A 20,361-nucleotide genomic window follows, 5' to 3' on the forward strand; every position below is an offset into this window, starting at 1 on the left:
TGTATGCGTGTTATATCAGTGTGTCTCTCTATCGAGATTAGAAGGTTAGAAGCTTTGAGTTTTAGCAAAACCCTACTTCGGTTGCCAGGCTTCGAGTCAATTGCAATAGTGCGAATGCCTCTATATATGTGTGTGTGTGTGTATGGCGGGGGCATCATCTCTGCCAATGCAACTTTCACAAATCTCTCGCCGGCTCTTTCAAACATCTACGGCTGCGCGCGCGCACGGCACACACACACTCACATTTGCGTACAGGGTATCTTGACACTCCCCTATATGCCAATTATTATTCAAATATATATATAGTTTCGTTCGTTTCACCCTTGCAGCTTATACCACTCGCGCTATATCGATCATCTATTGTTCTTTTCGACCGATTTAACATCGTCATTAAATGGATTGGAAACGCGAAGCTAGCGATATCTAATACGTTCGTAGTGTATATATATCTAACTGATAACGCGTTCAATTCTAGCTGCTATACCTGATTACCCTTATCGCTGCTTTTTCATTTATACACATACACACATATACGCACCGTAATATACACAGCCATTCAAGCGTTTCGCTAACTTGTATAAACACGTGTGGAGCCCGTTTCCTCTTTCTCCTTTCGCCAAAACTACCCATTTTATTTAACACATGTACAATAATTGCACGACGTCTCTTGTTGGATCATAGAAAAATATGAATTTATACAAATCCAATTGGGTTGTCCACTAAGAGCTATATTCACTATGGCATGCAATTTTTCAGATGCAGGTGCAGAGCGATTGGTTGCGCTTATAGTTTACAATTGGTAAGCGGTAAGCGTGCTCCGAAGAGCAAGTACTTCTCCAGCCGATCCCCTATTTCTCTCCAACTTTGAAAACAATTGTCAGTACCGTTAACGACCTTGTTACGACATATATATACATATTGATATACATGCATTCATACTGCATTACACTGCGATTAATAATATTTCTCCCTAATTTCGGTCTAACAATATCGAAATTTATCGCCATCAAAGGTAAAAGAATTGGTTTGCTGAAATCTTACTTTTTAAGGAACAATCCTATTTAAAAAGAAATTTCAATTTTGGTAACGACTTTCGAGTCCTCGAGGAAGTATCTTTTGGATATCACGAGGGAGGATCTAAAATAACGTTCTTTTCGAATAGCAAAATGTCAAGTGAGACCGTTCTGTAATGTCGGTAGGTATACACCTTTCCGTCAAGGGGATGTTATACACTTTCTCGGTGGGAAATTTTAGTCACGTTCAAAAAGATCGATAAAGTAAGAAGAAAAAGAAAAGAGAGGAAAAAACACTTTTTGAGAGGACGATTTTCTTACATGAAATTTAAGTCGTCAAATACAAAAAGAAATTCATTTCAAATAATTTTTATAGAGTTTATAGGAGCTGTCTATAATATAGAGCCATAATCCTACTTTTCTTGGTGTGATGTTTTCTTCTCTCTTATTATATCAGACGTATCTGCAGTGAAGCGGAAATGTACACGCCAGTTACTAAATGCTTTTTATTTTTTAATTCATCTGTCAGTTGTTTAAAAAAGAAGAAAATTTTTGTCCGAGAAAGTCCTATGTCCCAGAAATATACAAATCAAGTTTTGTCGATGGGTCTTCGAGACAGAAAATTGTCGACATATTTGTCTTCATGGTAATACTTGAACTAAGAAGAAGTCTACTATGATTTATGGTTCACTATGCTCGATTAGTTATCGATGATTGGATGTACTATATTGCGTATTGTACGAACGATAAGAAACTTAAAACAATAGCGCGTGTGATATTAAGAAGATTATGCATGCACATGCAAGAAAAAACTGCAGAATCAGCTTGCATAAAATGCAGTTGCATGGACATTCGGATCAATCTAAATTTTGGTTCTTTTCATTCTCTCATTCATCGGCAGATGCATAATCAATGTTGCACGCTTCTCGAGAAAGGTTTCGACGAGTTTTCTGGCGTATTATAAAAACAAACAAGAACAAGATCGGAGCATAAGTGCGGTATGAAAAAGTCACATGAAACGTGAATGTAATTATTCTTGGAGAGGAGACAAGAGGAGAGGAGAGGAGAGGAGAGGGAGAGAGAGAGAGAGAGAGAGAGAGAAATAATGATATTCGTTACACACTTCTCTTTGATACATAGCACGTGCACGTCAATATTAATAAAGTACGATAATTGAGTCAGGTTTTATTCATGAACGAATGGCAATCAAGGTCACGCAAGCCGCGCGAGGGCGCACGCGTACGAACATGCGCAAACGCACACTAATATACTCAGCAAGAAAATCAGGTTCAAACGTTTCTAGCTGATCAACGAGAACTTTAATTTGGACAGTTCGCGAGAAAAGAAACAATCGTTTGTCTTTTATTTCCTGAGTAGAAGCACGTAATTTACTGATTCAAGTGTTACAGTGGTTATTGCGAAAATATAATGAATTAAAAAAGAATTCAGTATCAAGACTGAAGGACATCCTTTTTATAAAATACTCAAATTATACATTTTGCGATGTGTTACACTTACTAAGTCGAGTGTTTTTCGAAACACTCGATTAAAATTGCTTGTATGCGTGCTCCCTTTAGAATGTACACAGTGAGCAGTATCAAATTTCAAAAGAGCAGTGATATATTCACGCTTTTGTGTCAATTTTCGCATCAAAGTTTTTCTACCTCTTAACCAAAATGTATAACAGAATTTACTCGAAATTTATGGAAATCAGAACTCAGTTAATAGCCTTTCGCAAGATGTATGACTTTTACTTCTTTTTTTATAACAAAAATGAACTTTCTTTTTCTGAAACGACCAGTTTTTGAAGTCGTCACATTTTCTCACAATACACTGAAACACGTAAATTTAGAAATTGGCGGTTTTTTACAATAATATTTTTCTGTTTATTAATTTTACGCGTTACTATATAGTGGTATATACCTTAGGTTGAATAAAAAAGTAATATTCTTAAACTAGTGTGACGAGCACATGTATGGTATCTATATTAGCAGCGCGTCTTCCCTCTTTTTATCTTCTTATATCGCTGTAATATATTTACGTGACTTTTGAGGAGACTGGGCAGAGTGAGAGAGAGAGAGAGAGAGGGAGAGGGAGAGAGCCACGAGAACGGTGCTGAAACGGTACTTCCGGCAGCTAAGCGAAACAATTCCAGTACGCATGCACGAATGACGAGGGCTCCGCTCTACCTCTAGTGCAGCTCTTCTCCCTCATCGTCTTTCACCACGCCAAATACTATATATATATATAAAATTTCTTGTTCTCCAGTGTCGAAAATAACGCAATCATTGACTTATTTCTTCTAGTATTTTAAATTATAAGCAAATAAAGTTAATTATCGGGTATATCAAAAAGACTAAACGAATGCTAGCTACCTCGCCTTAAAGAAATAATTCAAGATAATCTGGAGAGTATTGAATATATATTTATTTCGCCATAAACTGTATGTAATCCAATTTCCAAATATAAACTGGTCGAGAAGAGCCACATATAGTTAAGTGCAATATGCCTTGAATCTTGTAGAGACACTGCACACAAGTGGAAGTTTGTATAGGTCACAAGAGGTATATAGGTAAACTAAACGTTGGACGATTTATTCAGCCATGGCTTTCTGCTTATTTGGCGTCTCTTTCTTTGTCCGTCACATTGACTTTTTCTGCCAGTCCCCTTTACGCACGACACACCTTCCTCTCGCGTCGCCCCCCTCACTCCCACCCCGTCCCACGACCCCACCCGTCTATACTAACCGCATCTGAGAAATCTGTGGGATCCGTTCTTGGTCGAGTAGTGAAACAAAGTGATACGTCTTTGGGCACAATGATTTCTCGTGAAAGCGCTACGTTCGCGATCATTACGGTGAAGGAGGGGGGGGGGGGGAGGGGGGGGGGACAAACCCACACACATGCAAAGAAGGTCGCGGAGCGTCAAAGTGAGCGGCGCGCGTACTTCTCGCGAAAGATTTCAAAGGAGATGGACATTTGCAGACCTATTTGTGTACACACACACACACACATAAATGGATGAAAACTAGCAAAATAGAAATTGCCTTATTATAGTCGTTAGCTTATATCACATTTGTCAATAATTTTACGCGTTAATTTCACGTGATTGAAGATACGCGTGGACCGTGGAGTGTCCCTACTACGGTACGTAGAATATTATATACGCTATATATACGTGTATGTGTATATTTAAAGGGCGAAAGGGATTCTTGAGTGGAATATAAAATTGCGAGATGTGAAAGCTAGCTGCGGGAATGCGGGATTGGGGGATCCGTATACGATGCGTAAAAGTGAATGGCTGACGTACTTGTTGAAAGATCCTATCGCGGTGAACATGAACATTTTGCAGGCCTACTTTGATATTGAAACTCGCAGCGATCGAAATGGTTTTAGGGTCAAGTGCAGTCAAGTAAAATCTGCCTTGAAACTGCTGTGTCTCGAGGCGGCGGCAGCGGCGGCGAAGCATTTAATAAAATTGCCCTACATTTTGACCAACATGTTGCCATCGTTGCTTTCCTCTCTTATTAGTTTCCTAGCACACATTTTTATCTTCGAGCTATACATAGTGCAGTGTAAATGTACGATTTTTTTCCAGAGGTCAAACTTATACAATTAAAAATCAGAAAAATCATCAACTACCTTTTCTTATCATCTGTTACTCCTACTATACGCATGTATACACTTACAATAGGGTATACTCTCAATTTATGCCAAACTATATATATATATATATATATATATATGGATATAACATACGCGACACCTACAATTATTTTCAGATTATTACGTAATTTCTGTATAATATTCCCTAATTAGAAAATTATGAAGAATTGAAAAGCCTTTTGCGATTCGAGACTTTCTATTGGTAGAATCATATAGTGACTTTTCCCTATTGGTGCAACAAATATATTAATCTCAGTTTAGGGAACTAATAGAAAATATCGCGTAGTAAAGGGATTCTTTTATTCCGTAAATTTTTCAGGTAAGAGGCCCCATACGAGAAAATGGTATAAAAAATGTATTCTTATAAAATTATTCATTCTATTCGAATCGATCGGTTCGTATGCAATAAGCTAACTGGATATCTTGCATATCCTTTTAGGAGAATAATAGATCGAGCGACTAGCGAAGCAGAAATTACAAGATTGATGCATCACAAAAGGGCTTGTATTGTAAGAAGAAATAATTTTTGCATAAGGAAATATATATAATTGAATTATGCCTCTTTTTCTATAGTGTATATACTTTAGCCATGGAATGTACTTTAAATTGTGTGTATCTCTAAAGATTGTACTACTTCTTTTCTTAGGAAGCCTAATGTATCCGGTCTTATCTCGTTCGAGGGAAAATCCATAAGTTCGTGCGTTGCATTTAATTTAAGACACTTCAGAATATTGCTTGTTGTTTTTGCGTACGGATACTCGACGATACAGTAAATTAGCATCAAGTTTTCCGAGGGTGCGACACGATCGAAATACAACTCCTACACAAATGACAATCATTTATTTTTAGCATCGAATAAGTAGCTCGTTCCTGCATAGAAGACATTTTTGCCTGACGTGTGTGTATGGGGCCATTGTTTTATCTTTACCAAATATTGTAGATATTAGTCTCAAGGTTATCAGTCGAGAAACGCAAACACTTCAGGGTTTTGTAGCTGCTTCTTTGCAACAAAGAACAAAATTCTCATTAGTTTTAGGGGATACCGGGGGGGGGGGGGGGGTGGGGCATAAACAGCCTAGTATGGTGGCGCCAATAACTCGAAGCGTTCGTGCATAAGCTCGTTAGTCAAAGAATAAGGTATAGCGCATAGTTTAACTACTTGTCCATTATTGTGACACTGTTTACATGGCCGCTGTCATACCACCGAGATATATATCGTGAACACGCGCGCTCAAGTATGCATAACTTATGAGCAACGACTTTGCGGGAAACCAATTTTTTCCTCGTCATCGATTACATTCGTTTATCTTTTAATATAAGACCCAGTTTCTCAAAGAAGGCTTTTCATTCGAGATTCAGTCTCTCTCTCCCTCCGTGAGGATATTGGGAGGAATGAAACAGCGAGGTCGCGAAGGAACTATGTTTTTTTTATCACCAAAGGTTCACCAACTTACCTAGCGAAATAGCTGGTTGCATAACTCTCGGTATACGAGTTTTAAACCGCACCACACCGGCTTTAGGAGAATAATCCAATGTAAGGCAGGACGAGCGTCATATACAATTGGATAAAACACTATATAGAAACACTGAAATATCACTGAATCCTCTCACAAGTCTCTTCACAAATCGTTAGGAACAAGTCACTTTGACGAAAGCACTGTTGATCGAAGGAAGGAAGACGTGGAACGCGTTCATGTATACCTGCTGTACATTCTATGCTACATCCGACTGAGTAATTATTGTTGGAGAAGGTTGGTGGAGGGGGGGGGGGGGGGGGGTTGACAAGGGAGAGGAACGTAACAACCGATGAGAATTCCGTGGGGGTCGTCGCCAGTAGCCTGTGTCCTTGCCAAAGACTCGAGGTAGTTTTACAGACACAGCGTGGCGTTAACGCGTACAGGGGATGCACACTGCCAAGAAGCTTCGATTCTGCCTGCGTCTGTCATCGCAATCCCTCTCTTTCTTCTAGATGACCCGAGATCTTTCCTCCACTGTTTCTCACCAGGAGGAAAAATCTTTCGTTCGAATATGTAAATAGTATATATATCCTATTAGTGAATCGCTGGGACTGTCACGATTGATTCGTACTGCTCCGATAGCCATTCATGATGGCGACCAACCGCCGACGAAGAAGACCAAGACGTGGAGAACGAAGATGAGGTAAGAAGAGTACAAGTGGCATCAACGGTGGTGGTAGCAGCAGCAGCAACAGCAGCAGCAGCAGCAGGAGAAGAAGAAGAAGAAGAGAAAGTGGTAGCAGCAGTAGCAGTGCTAGGATATATCGGAGAGAGCAACGACGACGTTAAACACGACGACGAAGCAGCATAATCGAAGGATAATGGCATGATTTGGTTGTTGGTGGAGGTTAGGTCGTTGGAAGAGGCAGCAGGCAGGCAGGCAGGCACGCACGCACGCACGCACGCACGCAGCACGTCCTACCGTGTATACACGGACGGCCGAGACTCTGACCGACTCGACAGCTCAACTGACTAGCGAGACTGAGCGAGACTAGTACCACTCGCACTCGACGCTCTCGACGTCCACGAACTCCACCACCGCCACACCGGCTTCGACTTTGGGTAGCATTGGCCCCGCTAAACGGTTGAAAGTAATACTGTCTAGTGAGAGGCTGAGGCTGTTGGGGCCACAACGTCGATCTCTCTCTCTCTCTCTCTCCCTCCCTCCCTCCCGGCGGCCAGCGCCCCCTCCCCGAACATCCTTTTCCCACTCCTGGTACCAGCCAATCGTCCCCTCCTTCTCCCACGCCGGTAATTTCCCCTCGATGTCTCATCCCTCCCTTGCCTGTTCTCACACCCTCTGTCATTCCTCGTCCCTCTCGCCTACGGTATACATCAGCTTCGGTGCGAGAGTGTGCGTGCGCAACGAGTAGACCATCACCACCACCATCGCATCGTATATCGGTCCCTCTGTGTCCCAGTCGATACCCCAGTACATACGTACAACAAGGCGGCAGGCGATGAGCGCGAGCACACGCACGCACACAGGCGCGCACGCCCCCTGAAAATCGTCCCTCGCTCTTAATGTATATATAGTCACGTATACAGGGATAGAGGCGGATTCGGAGGCGACGCGACGCGACGGTGACAGGGGGCGCGTGTTGGTCTCGCCTGGTGGGAGTTGGGTCGTGCAGCCACGCACATAAACACGGCCACCGTGTACCGAACCGAGTGATAGGGACAAAGATATAGCCATACGTATGTGTATGATGGGAGAGGGATGGAGCGGTTCCTCTAGTGGGAACAGTCGGTTGTACTCGTGACGCTCACGAGCAGACTCGAGTACCCACGGGGATGGCCGAGCCTTCGCGGAACCATCCGAACGCTCTCTGCTCGAATTCATGCAAAGGTGCTGATGGAGACTGTGCGGTATAGAGAGAGAGAGAGAGAGCGCGCGCGCGCGCCTCTGTGCGTGCGTATACGAGAGAGAAAGGTTTAGAGTCGAATGTTACAGGCTGACAGGGTTTCCGTGTGGGGTGAGAATGCGCCTGGTAGCCTCGGCGGAGCAGAGGCGAGAAGGGTCGAGCGAAGGGTTGCCGGAGGAATGGTGGGGGGGGGGGGGAAGGAGGGGGTTTGACCTGAGCTAGTTCCCCTCCATTCAGTCCACGGCCACAATATCGGTTATAGCGAGCCACTGTTGCCAGATTGCAAGCCCCAGCGACGCGGCGACGGCGGCGGCGGCGGTCTGGCGACTGGCGGTGGTGGCGCGTGTGGGTGGAGTCACGCGATATGGAGAGAAAGGTCCTAGTCCCCACTGTACAGCTGGCAACGTCCTCTTTCGGCCTCGTGCAAGCAAGCTGTTCGATTCGAGAAACCAACGCGCGTCTCTCTCTCTCTCTCTCTCTCTCCCACGTCACTCCTTCCGAGGCCCTCGCGCACACACACACACACGCTCACCGTCTCTGCGGCGGCGGCGGCGGGCTCTCACCGCAACGAAACACTCCCTTTTCCCTGCTTGCCGCGACTCTTTCACTTGGTTCCTCGACCCCCTCCCCCCCCCCCCCTTCCCCACTCTCCCAACAACTAGACGCATTTCTACCTAACCTTTTCACTGCTTCCTTCTCCTCGACTCTTCTTTCTCCCTCTCTCCTTCACATTTTTCCGCTCTCGCTCCTTTCAGCTGTCCTCTACCGCTCTTCCTTCGGGCCACGTCCTTCGCTCTCGAGTCTCCTTCCTCTCTTATTTCCTTCAGCCGGCATCAGCAACACATCGCGCATCCTCCTCCTACTCGTGCAGCGACCAGCCCTGTGTTCCATCGTCGTCCCTACGCTACCGCGTTCGAGAACCTCCTCCCTCCCCCGGGAATTCTTTGGCCACGATCCTCCAACATCTTTATATCTATATACATTAGAGTGTACGTATTTTTTTTCTACAGGGTTGAGATCGAAAATGACTCTGTGAGAGTGGAACATATTCAACGGTTCGTTTGCACTTTTCCTCGAGTCGAGGCTCCGCGGAAGAGAGACCCCTTTGATCCAAGATGTGCGACAGACCTTGAATCGGAAACGTGCCGGTGAGACGATCCCCACACCACCAAGCACCTACATACGTACATGCAATGGTAGGATAATTGAAAATTGCGCTCGCCGGCACATCCGCGGTAACTCGACGGAAAGAACATTCGGAGCGAAATACCGGATCGCACGCATAACGACAGAGTTTCGTAATTGACGAGTGTGCGACCTTTGTTTCATAATGAAAATCTCAACCGAGTCGATCGTTGGTCGTTGAGCACTCGGAGTGCCAGAGTGGCAGAGCGTCGGGGAGTGCACCCCCCGCACACGCCTATGTACTATATCGAGCTCTTCAAGAAACTCCATATATGCAGCGTACGTGTATCGTGGCAAGTCGTGTTTTCTTCAAATAATGTACATCTTAGGAAATCTTATGAAATTCTGCCATTTAACGTCGCGCGAGAATCGATTTCACTTTTTGATCGACGGTATATATAGCCGAAGCCAGCCGAGCGAGCTCTGTTTACAGAGAACGCCAGCTTATTTATTCTAGTGCCTCGTTATTGCCCATTGGTCGATAAGCTACTTACTCGATAGACTATTATACATATATACCTACTACGATCTTTTTCCCGCTACGTCATTTCAGGGTCATCCCGCTATACGTATAATATGTTTGCTTTGCTATATATATATATATATATATATATATATATACAATACGACATCTGCCGAAACGACGGAACGTGCAATGTAGCAAGGTGAGATTTCGCTCGGCAAATTTTTGCTCGCCACACTTTATCGATACTTTTTGTTTTTATTAGATTTAACCAATAGCCGCAAGTGTAAATGCTGCACGCAGCATGCAACAAAAGTAGCAGCAGCAGCAGCAGCGGTTGAACGTATGTATGTATACATAGAGAGACCGTGAGAGCATAGCTATTATGCATGCAGCGAGGCAGGATAGAAAGGCAGCTGCTCTCGGTGCAGTCAAACTGTTACCGCGCGCACGGGAGCTAAAAATCGATTATACCGTTTAAGCATACACATTCTTGAATGTCTCATTAACTCTAGCGCTCGTTATTTCGACTTTTGCTCGCTTCATTATATGGATTCTTCTCTCTGTAGAGGTCTCTCTCGCTCAATGAAATTCGTTGCGATGAAACTCTCCATCTGTACATATATATATATATATGGCTATGCTATATATTGTGCGAGTGGAAATATAGTGTAATTCGTACAAAGTATATATAGTGGGCCGAGAAAAAGAATGAAATAATGGAGAGCGGGCTGTGAGGGGAAAGGAGCGTATAGTATGTATACGTTTGCGCGTGCTGGTGGTGCAAAGATTCGTGGCTCGCTCGCGCATTTACGGAGCGAGACGCATGTACCGCATGTAGGTAGATGTATTTGCAAGACGCGCGCGCGCGCGCGCGTTCGAGCCGAGGCGAGCAAGAGACACGTACACACGCGAATAGAGAGTACGAGGCACGCATGTGTCCCTGCGCGCGTCAGGTCACCTCGAGTCGAAAAATACGAGCTGCTTTTGGGTTAATTTCGCAGCATTCGGTACAAAACTAAGTCTTAAAAATCTACTTTTACACTGAATTTAAAGAAATGAGAACGAATGATCTTATTTTTATTTAAAATTTAAAAGTCGTACTCTATATAGTCTATTTCCTTTGATATTTCACAATACTGACAAAGCGAAGATTTTATTTTGATTTAATTAAACTTGACATATTGACCTATTCGTAATATTTTGTAGATCAAAAACAGGCCGCGACAAATTCATTAAACACAAATTTGGTTTACTTTTAAATTATATTAGATAAAAAAAAGGTGTTTCTGAAAATTTGATCTGATTTTAAACTAAATTTTTCCAACTTCTACTCGCCACCGCCAGGTGGCCACCGAGCGGAGCGATCTCGCTCCTAACTTGTTGGCCGCGGTTACTTAAGTGTCCAGCGGCGCCAGATCAGGACTGGTGCTCAACTCAGGCCCAGAATAGATCAATTCTTTCACAAATGTTAAACTTATCATTTATACTAGGATCGGGTTAGGTTTACCGTAACCGATCTCTACGTATGAAATGCGTTACATGAGTGATTCACACTTTCAATAATCGCTTTATAATTTAATTTTTATTCTCAACAACCAAAGCAATTTTAGTAACAATGTCCTTATTTAAGCCTACTCAGATAGGTCAAAATCAGGTTATAAGACCTGGTTATGTTCTTTTCTGATACCTGCTTTTAATCTATTTTAATCCTAAATGGTCCAAAAGCACAGTTCATTATTATAATATCAAAAAACTAGTTTTTTTAACTAAATTTTAGGTTAAAGTCAGGCCCAAATTTTTCTACTCAAAGCGTGCAATGGCGATCGCTCTCATGAAATGACAAGTCTTGCCACGAATCTTGTCGACGGTTTGTGCAACCACTGCGACCAGAACTCGAATGGAATTTCTAGAGGTTGGAAGCCGCCGCCACCGCCGCCTACACATCGGATCTTATTCGCCATGACTGCGATGCAGCTGTGCGAGTTGTGCACTGCAGACTCGTTAGTTATATATCCAAACCCGTGCGCGGCGACGATATCCTTTCTATATACTATAATAAGACTCGCTATTGGCTGTAGGGTATGGCCCATAGTACCCTTGGCCTTTTCCGAACAAGTTATGGAGGATTTGCCGTTAAGAAAGTGCAGTTGGTGCAAATGAAACGCCCGTGTGGCAACTGGCACTCGCAACGAGATCATGGAACGCGCGGACATTCGAACAATATGTTAGATCCGTTTGGCGTGCAATTTTCAGGTTCCGATATAGTCCCGATTGAATTTTCAGGTAGCCTGCGCGCGGCATGACGATCGAACGACGCGACGCCCAGCGGGTCAGAGTGTGTGTGTTTATATGTGTGCATCATGGCCATCGTGGGACGCTGAGCCTCCCACTCTCGCGCAATATACACAAATCCAGACTGAATAATTAGCACTCGAAATAACACTGTATAAATGTAGCATAAACTCGAGCTATGGAGAAAAAGTCCCATTGGGTCAGGATCGGCGTACGCCACATTTCTAACAATATATATATATATATATAGATTCGAGATAATCGGCAATTCTCTTAACTTATCATAAAAATTGATATATTACATCGAAACAGTCATATCGTATAATGTTATTCGCTACTTTACAAGGTAACTGCTCCTCCATCGAGAGTTCTACTCACGCGACGTACACGGATGTTTCGTTGGTTTAATTTCGAATGATAGGTTGGGTGCGCGCTCTCTCAGAACGACAATTACGGTCGATCGCATGTCGCGTCTCGCAGCTTCGGGACGCTAGCTCTTTCCATACGGTATACTCATCTACTCGTGCAGTAACTAGCCTGAAATATGCAGCGTTGCCTCGTTGCTGATCGAACCATGAACGCGCTGACTCCTATCGCTGCGTCTCCCAGTTGTTATTCGTTTCTATCGCTTCTCAAGCACACGCAGCAAGCTTTTCTCTCCCACCTCGACTCGGCTCGTACCGGCTGATTGTATACCTTGGACTAACCATCTCACTGGTAGCATCGCTCGTCTTCGGTTCGATCATTCCCATTTCTAACTTCCTTTCTTCCCGCCTCTCGCGCCTCTTCCGATGGACGCTCTGGACAACCTTACTGCAATGTAAAGATACTGTCAGTCGCATTCTCCTTCATCGCGCGTTCTCTTATGTTTTTCTTCACCGAATATTCCATCTTTCCTTATTTCGTCTGGAAACTTTGTTGACTCTTCTTCTCGTAGCTCTGCGACATTGCCAGCTGCTACAGCTAGCGACTCGAAAGCTTCGAATCCTCTCTGTGTCTTCAGTCGCGTCAGACTATATAGTACAGCGCGTGCTATCTCGCCCATGGACCAATTTTCTTCCCCGCTTTTCAAACGGCGAATAAATCAATCCGAGCTAGCCTGCAAATACCTGCAAGTGTGCAGCACACAGCGATTCTAGAAATAGTGCTGCATCTGATTCCGTCCCACTGTTGCGTTATAATATCCACTATGTACGTTCGCAGAAAGCCTTGAAATATTCGATATTTGCTGTCACCGATCGAACAACGTGAATCACACGATCCGTTGCATTGTTGCAGTTCTCGAAATGCGTTGCGATATCCGTCCTTCTTCTCTCAATTAGAACGAAACTATAAGCGTGCAATTCTTGACCCAGTTTTGCAAAAAATAATTAAATATGTGCGCGCGTATTGCGAAGCGATTTGAAGAAGAGCCCGAGAGGGCAAACTCTCGTTGCGAGACTCTTTCGACCTCTGGCGGCTGGTTATGTTTTTTTCTTTTCCCATGTCGCCACACGCGTATATATATATGCGCAGTTTCCCATGCTTTGGTGGCTCATGACGAACTTTCAATGATCGTCACAGGTTACAGGTAGAGAGCAAGGTCCGCATGGTTCCGCGCGACCCCAAATTCGGTTACTCCAGCCCCCCTTCCCCCCCCCCCCCCCCCACCTAGTCCTGCTGAGCAAAAGGCCGGCTTGCTTTTCTCTAGCCTATAGCGCTTATACAATCCGTCGCCATGCGCAATCTGCCTCGCTTGCAAGGTATAGGAAGTCCACTGCGCACGGTAACCCTCGGCAAAATGCTGCACTGTTAGGAGGATCCTATCTATACAAAACTATCGTCCCTGTTGAATTTTTTCTTGAATCTTACCATCATACTTGCAGTTTTTCGATAAATTCTTTAGAAAAAACCCATCAGATTTGTCAAGTTCCGATAAATTATATAGAACAGTAAAGCCCTAAGTTTAATAAGTCTGTAAATGACACACTTTACTAGAATACACCAATGATACATATAATTGTTTTATACATATTGTAGTATCTGTGGTAATTAAGGACGATAAGCTAGGAAATACGAGACCATTGAGATGAGAGAGCTAAGAAACGTTTGTCCCCCTCCTCCATCCATTCTTTTCTACAGTTTTTAACAAATTATACGCATCACAGCAGCGACGGATATTTTTTAACACTACGCTGCTGTGAAAGTGCCATTAATGAAAAGGTCGCCTGTTGGTCATTTACCACCTACCATGCATCTACCTACTGTATTCGGTTTTCTAGGGGGTGGAATGCAGGCAGCAAAATCTTAACGGTCCATATTGCTAGTTTTCCTACCTGTGACGGGCCATGGGTCACGGACCACGGGCCATGAGACGACCTTCCAATAACCGCGTCGTCGTCATGCAGCCGACATCCTTCGCTAACGTTTCTTCAAAATTTAAATTCTCTCAGTCCCTTTAAATTATTAGGTATATATGCTATACACTATATATATGTATAGACGTTTGTCTCTGGGTGCCCAATGAAACCTTCTATTCCTAACAATTGTCTATTACTCGATAAAGAATCAAGAAAACTAGTAGATGTGCCGCCACTTCCTGTCATATTGAGTAAGGAGCCTCAATTATAGTAAGATAATTCCAAGGTTAATTGCCAGCGATGGGCAAAATAGCTTCTGTAATGACAATTCAAAGCCACGCGCGCATCAGCTAACGTACGAAATTTGACGAATCTTTTGAATATGTTAATTATTTCAGAGCGTTGAACGAGATGCTGCCACGCTTAAGCAGGTTTCATCACCGTTGAACCTGGTCGAACCAGTGTCTCCATCGCTTACTGCGCAGCTTGGCCTTATTATAATATATAGCTTTGCGCGAGTTTCAATAATTTGCTTTTCAGATATATATATATATATATATATATATATAGTAATATTGCGAGTAAAGGCACCTGCGTCCTCACATATCGATCTCTCACCTGTATTTCTAGCGAAATGCTAGTTTCTCTCATGGAACATGGACATGCACCTAGATATATATACCCTTTTACAGCGGCCGTAGCGCGTAAACGCATGCAGCGATGGAAAACTTTTAAAATTTTCTCATTGCACGTACATCGGATTCCTCAAATTCAAAAAGTTAAAGAAAATAAGCAGCATTTGCCGAGCACACATGACAGCTGGACATTGGACATTGTTTTCAAAGCTAACTAACTGCATGTCTCTCGCACGTGTGTGTTTCGAAGGTTGTTTTACTCGCCGGAACTATATATACGTATATAATAATCTACCAAATTGCAATGGAAAACTTTTCTTATAAAACCTGCGCTAATGATCATAATCATATATTGACTTGTACATAGAAAAATAGAGCGCGTCGCGCTTGTGCCTCAACGTTATAGATCGAAGGCTAGCCTTTTCCTGTATGCTTATATTATACTTGTGGAAGATCGACCCATGGATGCAGGAAACTCTTAAGTATCTGACAAACGGTCGACGCAATTCCGGGATGCCTAAAAGCGCTCAGCAGGCCAGGGTGAGTGCTGAGTGGTGAGTGTCATTAAAATGAGTTGGATAAAACTAGAAATATCGAAGCGCGTCATCGTTCAATTTTAAGGCGTCTCAGCCTTTAGAGCTATGTATAGTGCTGCGCTGAAGCGAGCTCTAGCCACGAAAACCGATCGAGATTCGAGTCTTGGTTGCAGCTGTGCGGTTTAACATAGAAAACAAAAACAACAATATATTTAATTTATTCAAGATTTTTTTAATACAATGCATTGATCTTTAAAGGTGTCGATAGAAACTCACGCGTATGCAGCTATAGATGCAGCGGAGCGTGCACGAGTTTTTCGGAGAACCAAGAATATATTCTTCTCGAGGATTTTAGCTACAGTTTAGTGTGATACGTCTTCGATATAGTATATAGCATATATGTTATATTCTCTAGCTGGTCCCACTGTCACGTGTCAAAGGTCAGTGTCGCCAGGGTCCGTTGCATAAATTACAATGCTTGCATATATAGTTGCGCTTCTATTAAACCAAACAAAGCATCAATTATATATATCACAGTAAATAAATCAACGATATTAAAAAGACAAGAATAATTACGATTATTGGTACGGTAGAGAGCAAATAAAAACTATAAAGACGTTTTTTCTCAATCATAGATATTTACCGTGTTAGACAACGATTTTTTTAGGCTACATACATTGTTATGTAACCTGATAAATATCAATAATAAGAAAATTCTTCATTAGAGGTTTTTTGTAGTATATTACTAATTCTACAATAAGGTACTCAATATTATTTCCAATAATATTCATATCTAATGGGTTATATAATTATTTGGCATATGCTATCGACCTAACGAATGTACATTTAGACGATTTTTTACGCAAAATGACAAAGGGTTCTTAATTGACTTAAGGATGATGCGTAGGTTGAATTTGTGCGCTGAAAGAAAAAAGGATTCGTATAGAGTACACGTCGCGTATATTATTAAAATCACGCAGGTCAAGAATAACTTCCTGCCTTATACGTTCATCGCATCCCTCGCGAATTCCTCGCGAAAACCTTGCGCTATCAACTAATGGACATTGATTCAACGTCTCTGATTTACAATTATAAATCCACTTATTCATTTATCTTATTTCATCTTTCTTATATTATTATCAATTATACTTTATTTTTCATTGTGTGCTACATCTTATTGTGCAATGTGCGATTTATTTGAAAATAAAATTTGCATTGAAAATTGAACTATAAATTATAATCCTTTAATGTTCAATGGAAATTATTATTGATGTATCTGATAGCCACATTTGGAGTAGAATGCTAAACTTTGGTAGTATCTGATACGTGCAGGAGTACTTTCAGTACAAAGGGTTAAAATAAATTTCAAGCTAGTCTCATTCTTGTTATTACAATAATAAAGAAATATATTTTATATACATCAATTGCGAATTTTGAAAAGCTTCATACGTGGGATATATATATATATATGGTACAGTCAGTCCACCAATGAGTACCTGCGGCTTAGAATATTGGATCAACGACACACGATTAAGGCAAGTTACAAGTAAGGCGAGTAGACGAGGAGAGAGGTTTACCGATAGAATGTACCACAATGGTCCTAACTTCGAGTCCCGTCAAAGTGAACAATTTATTTGGCTTGATGTGGTAAAATAATACCAGGTTGACTGCATTCGTCGAGAGTCAGTTGCAGAAATAATTGTTTCTTTTTAGTTTAGGAATATTTTCCTATCTTATAATAATAATATATACATTTACGTATAAAATAATATGTATAATGCACATACACACAATCATATATGGAGCACGTTTAACGAATAAGCGATGAATTATATTATTAAACATTTAGATGTACCATATAAGATTAATGTTTTATAATATCGACATATTGTAATGTTAATGTAGGTATATCTAAATGATTTTATTAAATATGTTCCATTGATTTACATTTTAGTAAAGGGCTTTTATCATCAAAACTCGAGTCTGCCAAATGTTAGGAGTTTTCTACTGAAACCAACATGGTTATATATATATCTAAAGAAAAGATTGTTTTATTTTTATCTAAAAGGTTGCAGTAACATACAGATATAGTTTGAATAAACATGAAAAAGGAAGAAAATTGTAACGAGAAAAGATTATTTGCTAATAGATAACGGAGATGCCAATCTCGAAGGAAGCGTTTCTTTCATTTTTGTCAAATGCATGAATTAAGGAGAGAATAATGAAAAACAAAGGAAAGGATGAGTTTTGTACTAAACGAAAAATATATTGCATTTGTGGATTATCGAGGTGATTCGAGGTTGGAGAGAAAAGGGGTATAAAAACACGCGGTCCAGGCAAAAAAAGGGGAGAGTTTATCTATCTATATATATATATATAGGAGAGAGAGAATGCGAGGGAAGGGGGTTCTTAACAAGCAAGAGAAAGAGCGCTAGAAACTGAAGTAGGATAAATAGAGGCATATAGGGAGGAGGGGGATGATGACGAGCGCTATTAGTCATAATATACTATATAGTTGTGCCGAGTTTGGTTTTCTTTGGATTTGTTTAGGTTTGCTGAGCGAGGAGAGCGAGCTGTGCGTGGCCCTCTAGAGGACGCAGGCACGACGACTACGCGTTACGCCGATCCGATGTAGTGGCGAGTGGCGACACTCGCGGTTGTCGTCGTTTATTGTCGGCCGTCCCGCATCCGTCCTGGCTGTCCATCGTCGAGGCGGTCGAGAAGAACGTCGAGGAACGAGCTCTCTTCCAGGAAGTAGGAGGCTCGCGCCTCGCGCGGGATCATCGAACCTCCATGCTATTTCAGTTATTTTGCAGCACACGCAGCTATTTTAAATTTGTACGTGCAAGCACAGGCCACGGATACGACGCGCCACGCCGCGCCCGCTCTCTCGCAAGCTTATCTATATACCTATATATGTACTTAGGTATTCGCTTCAACAGCAGAGAAAAAATTACAAATGAGTAATTGGACATTTCAACCTCTCTTTCAGCCTGTCAATTGTTTGTAGCGAGCTCTAATAGGAAGTGAAATAAATACAATATACGAATACACACACACTCTTTTCGTATATATATACGTATGACATATGCAAAGCGTATTATTTATCAATGGTTGCAAATGCAAGGCCGAGGTTGTATCGGGAGTAAATGTTTTCGCATATATATATATATATATATACATATAGGTATAGTTTAAGGAGGAATGACTGTGTGCGATATATTTATAGGACCCTCGCGTCGCGCGTCTCGGCTCGAAGTCGAGACTCTGGCTGTAAAATTGTAGTGGTGCTGATGCGTGTTGTGCGGCACGAGCGCGCTCCCTTCGATTTCCCTCCCCCCTCCTCGCCCTTCTCGTTCTCTCGCCTTTGCCGCCTTACGCACTACGCACGCTCTTAAAGGAATTTCCTATGATTAGAACGAGTATTTCTATAGAGGCTTGGAACTCTGCCTATACGTATCTTCTTGCCGGGAATAATCCGTTCTCGCTTCTGTCTCGTCCCGGGCCCCGGCTTTCTTGTATTATACGATGAAAAAACATCCTCGCACACGGCATTGATTTTTATTGGATAACTTACATACAACGATCCACGTACCTTCCTCCCTGATAGCTTATCGCGACTAAATTATCTCGTTGAATAATCAGACGCAAGAACGCGATTGATCCGATCGTGCGCTTCGGCTGGTGGTCAATGGCTCGCGTACCCTGCCCATACAATTTTCTATTTTTCTCCGTAAATTCTAGTATATATATATATATGTATATAAAACGTAAATAGTATAACGTATACCGAGAGTGGAGAGTAGACTCGAGTTTTGTGTATAGTACCGTACATGCGAATAGAAAGGTGTATAATGGCAGGCGTCCTTATTTTAGAACTTGCTGCCTCTTCACGGTCAATTCTTCTTGCATGAATGGCAAAAGCATGAATCGTTTGTTGCGCACGGACTCGCGAGCGCGCTCCCGCGGGCGCATATCCCATTTTCAAACTATATTACCTCTTTCCTCTTTTCCCCTTTTCTTGCCAATTCACCGCAGCTTTATTTCCATTCATGCTCCGCATATATATAACTGCAATATGGTATAGATTTAACATAACAGATAAACTTATTCTATGCCAGCGCGATTCTCATTAGCATCGGTCCTGCGCCGGCTCGGAGCCGAGAGAAGAGGTAGCGGCTCGCGATGGATTTTAATCCGATAGTGTTTCTCTCCGAGCATACTATATTTCGCAGCGGAAGTTATATATTTATATCTAGCGCGCATACAAGGGGGGGGGGAGGTATATTACGTATTCCACTATTTCCTCTTGCGAAAGAAACGAGTCTTCTATTTTCCAGCTCTGCAACCTTCGCTCCCGATATAATCCCTCGATTGGTATAACCTTCAAAATATCTCTTTTATTCGAAACTATTTAGTCCATATATATATATACAGTCGTTTTCGGCTGGTAATTTGCGCAGTACTGTAAAGTACAAGGGCCGCTTGCTTGGTTGATTGAAAAAGCGAGCCGATGCGCGAATGGAGGAGCAACGTTTGAAACCAGTTAAACTGGAAAGGGCCACGCGGGCCATGCGCGAGAAATCAGGGCATCCTTCGGGCGAGCAACGGCGAACGACCTCGCGCGCGCGCGCAGGACAGATTCGCCGGTACGTCGCGGCAGAAGCATCCCCGCGCAAGGTCACGTACGCGCGCACCAACACACAAAGGAAATTCCGCTGAATCTCGATATATACTCCGGCGATTGAATTAAACATTCATATGTGTACATGCATCTACCGAGACTCTCCGAATCTTTTCTCTTATTCCTCTAAAAATTGCATGCCTGAGATTTTCCGAGCAGCGAGC

General features: G+C 42.5%; 1 protein-coding gene across 3 annotated transcripts in view; it reads right to left on the reverse strand.

The window, feature by feature from the left end:
- The window catches only part of tna (tonalli), a 30,217-nt gene extending 22,914 nt beyond the window's left edge, over positions 1-7,303 (reverse strand). For 2 of the 3 annotated variants that reach the window (XM_066727212.1, XM_066727210.1), the window contains exon 1: positions 6,133-7,303. The gene's annotated coding sequence lies outside the window, so the exon portion shown is untranslated. The remainder of the gene's footprint in view (positions 1-6,132) is intronic. The other variant, XM_066727211.1, reaches the window with a different exon arrangement.
- Positions 7,304-20,361: the final 13,058 nt, after the last annotated feature.

The sequence above is a fragment of the Prorops nasuta genome, unplaced genomic scaffold (assembly GCF_024137725.1).
Source record: "Prorops nasuta isolate Cenicafe-Biocafe unplaced genomic scaffold, Cenicafe_Pnas_1.2 PNAS00005, whole genome shotgun sequence".
Classification (NCBI taxonomy): Eukaryota; Metazoa; Arthropoda; class Insecta; order Hymenoptera; family Bethylidae; genus Prorops; species Prorops nasuta.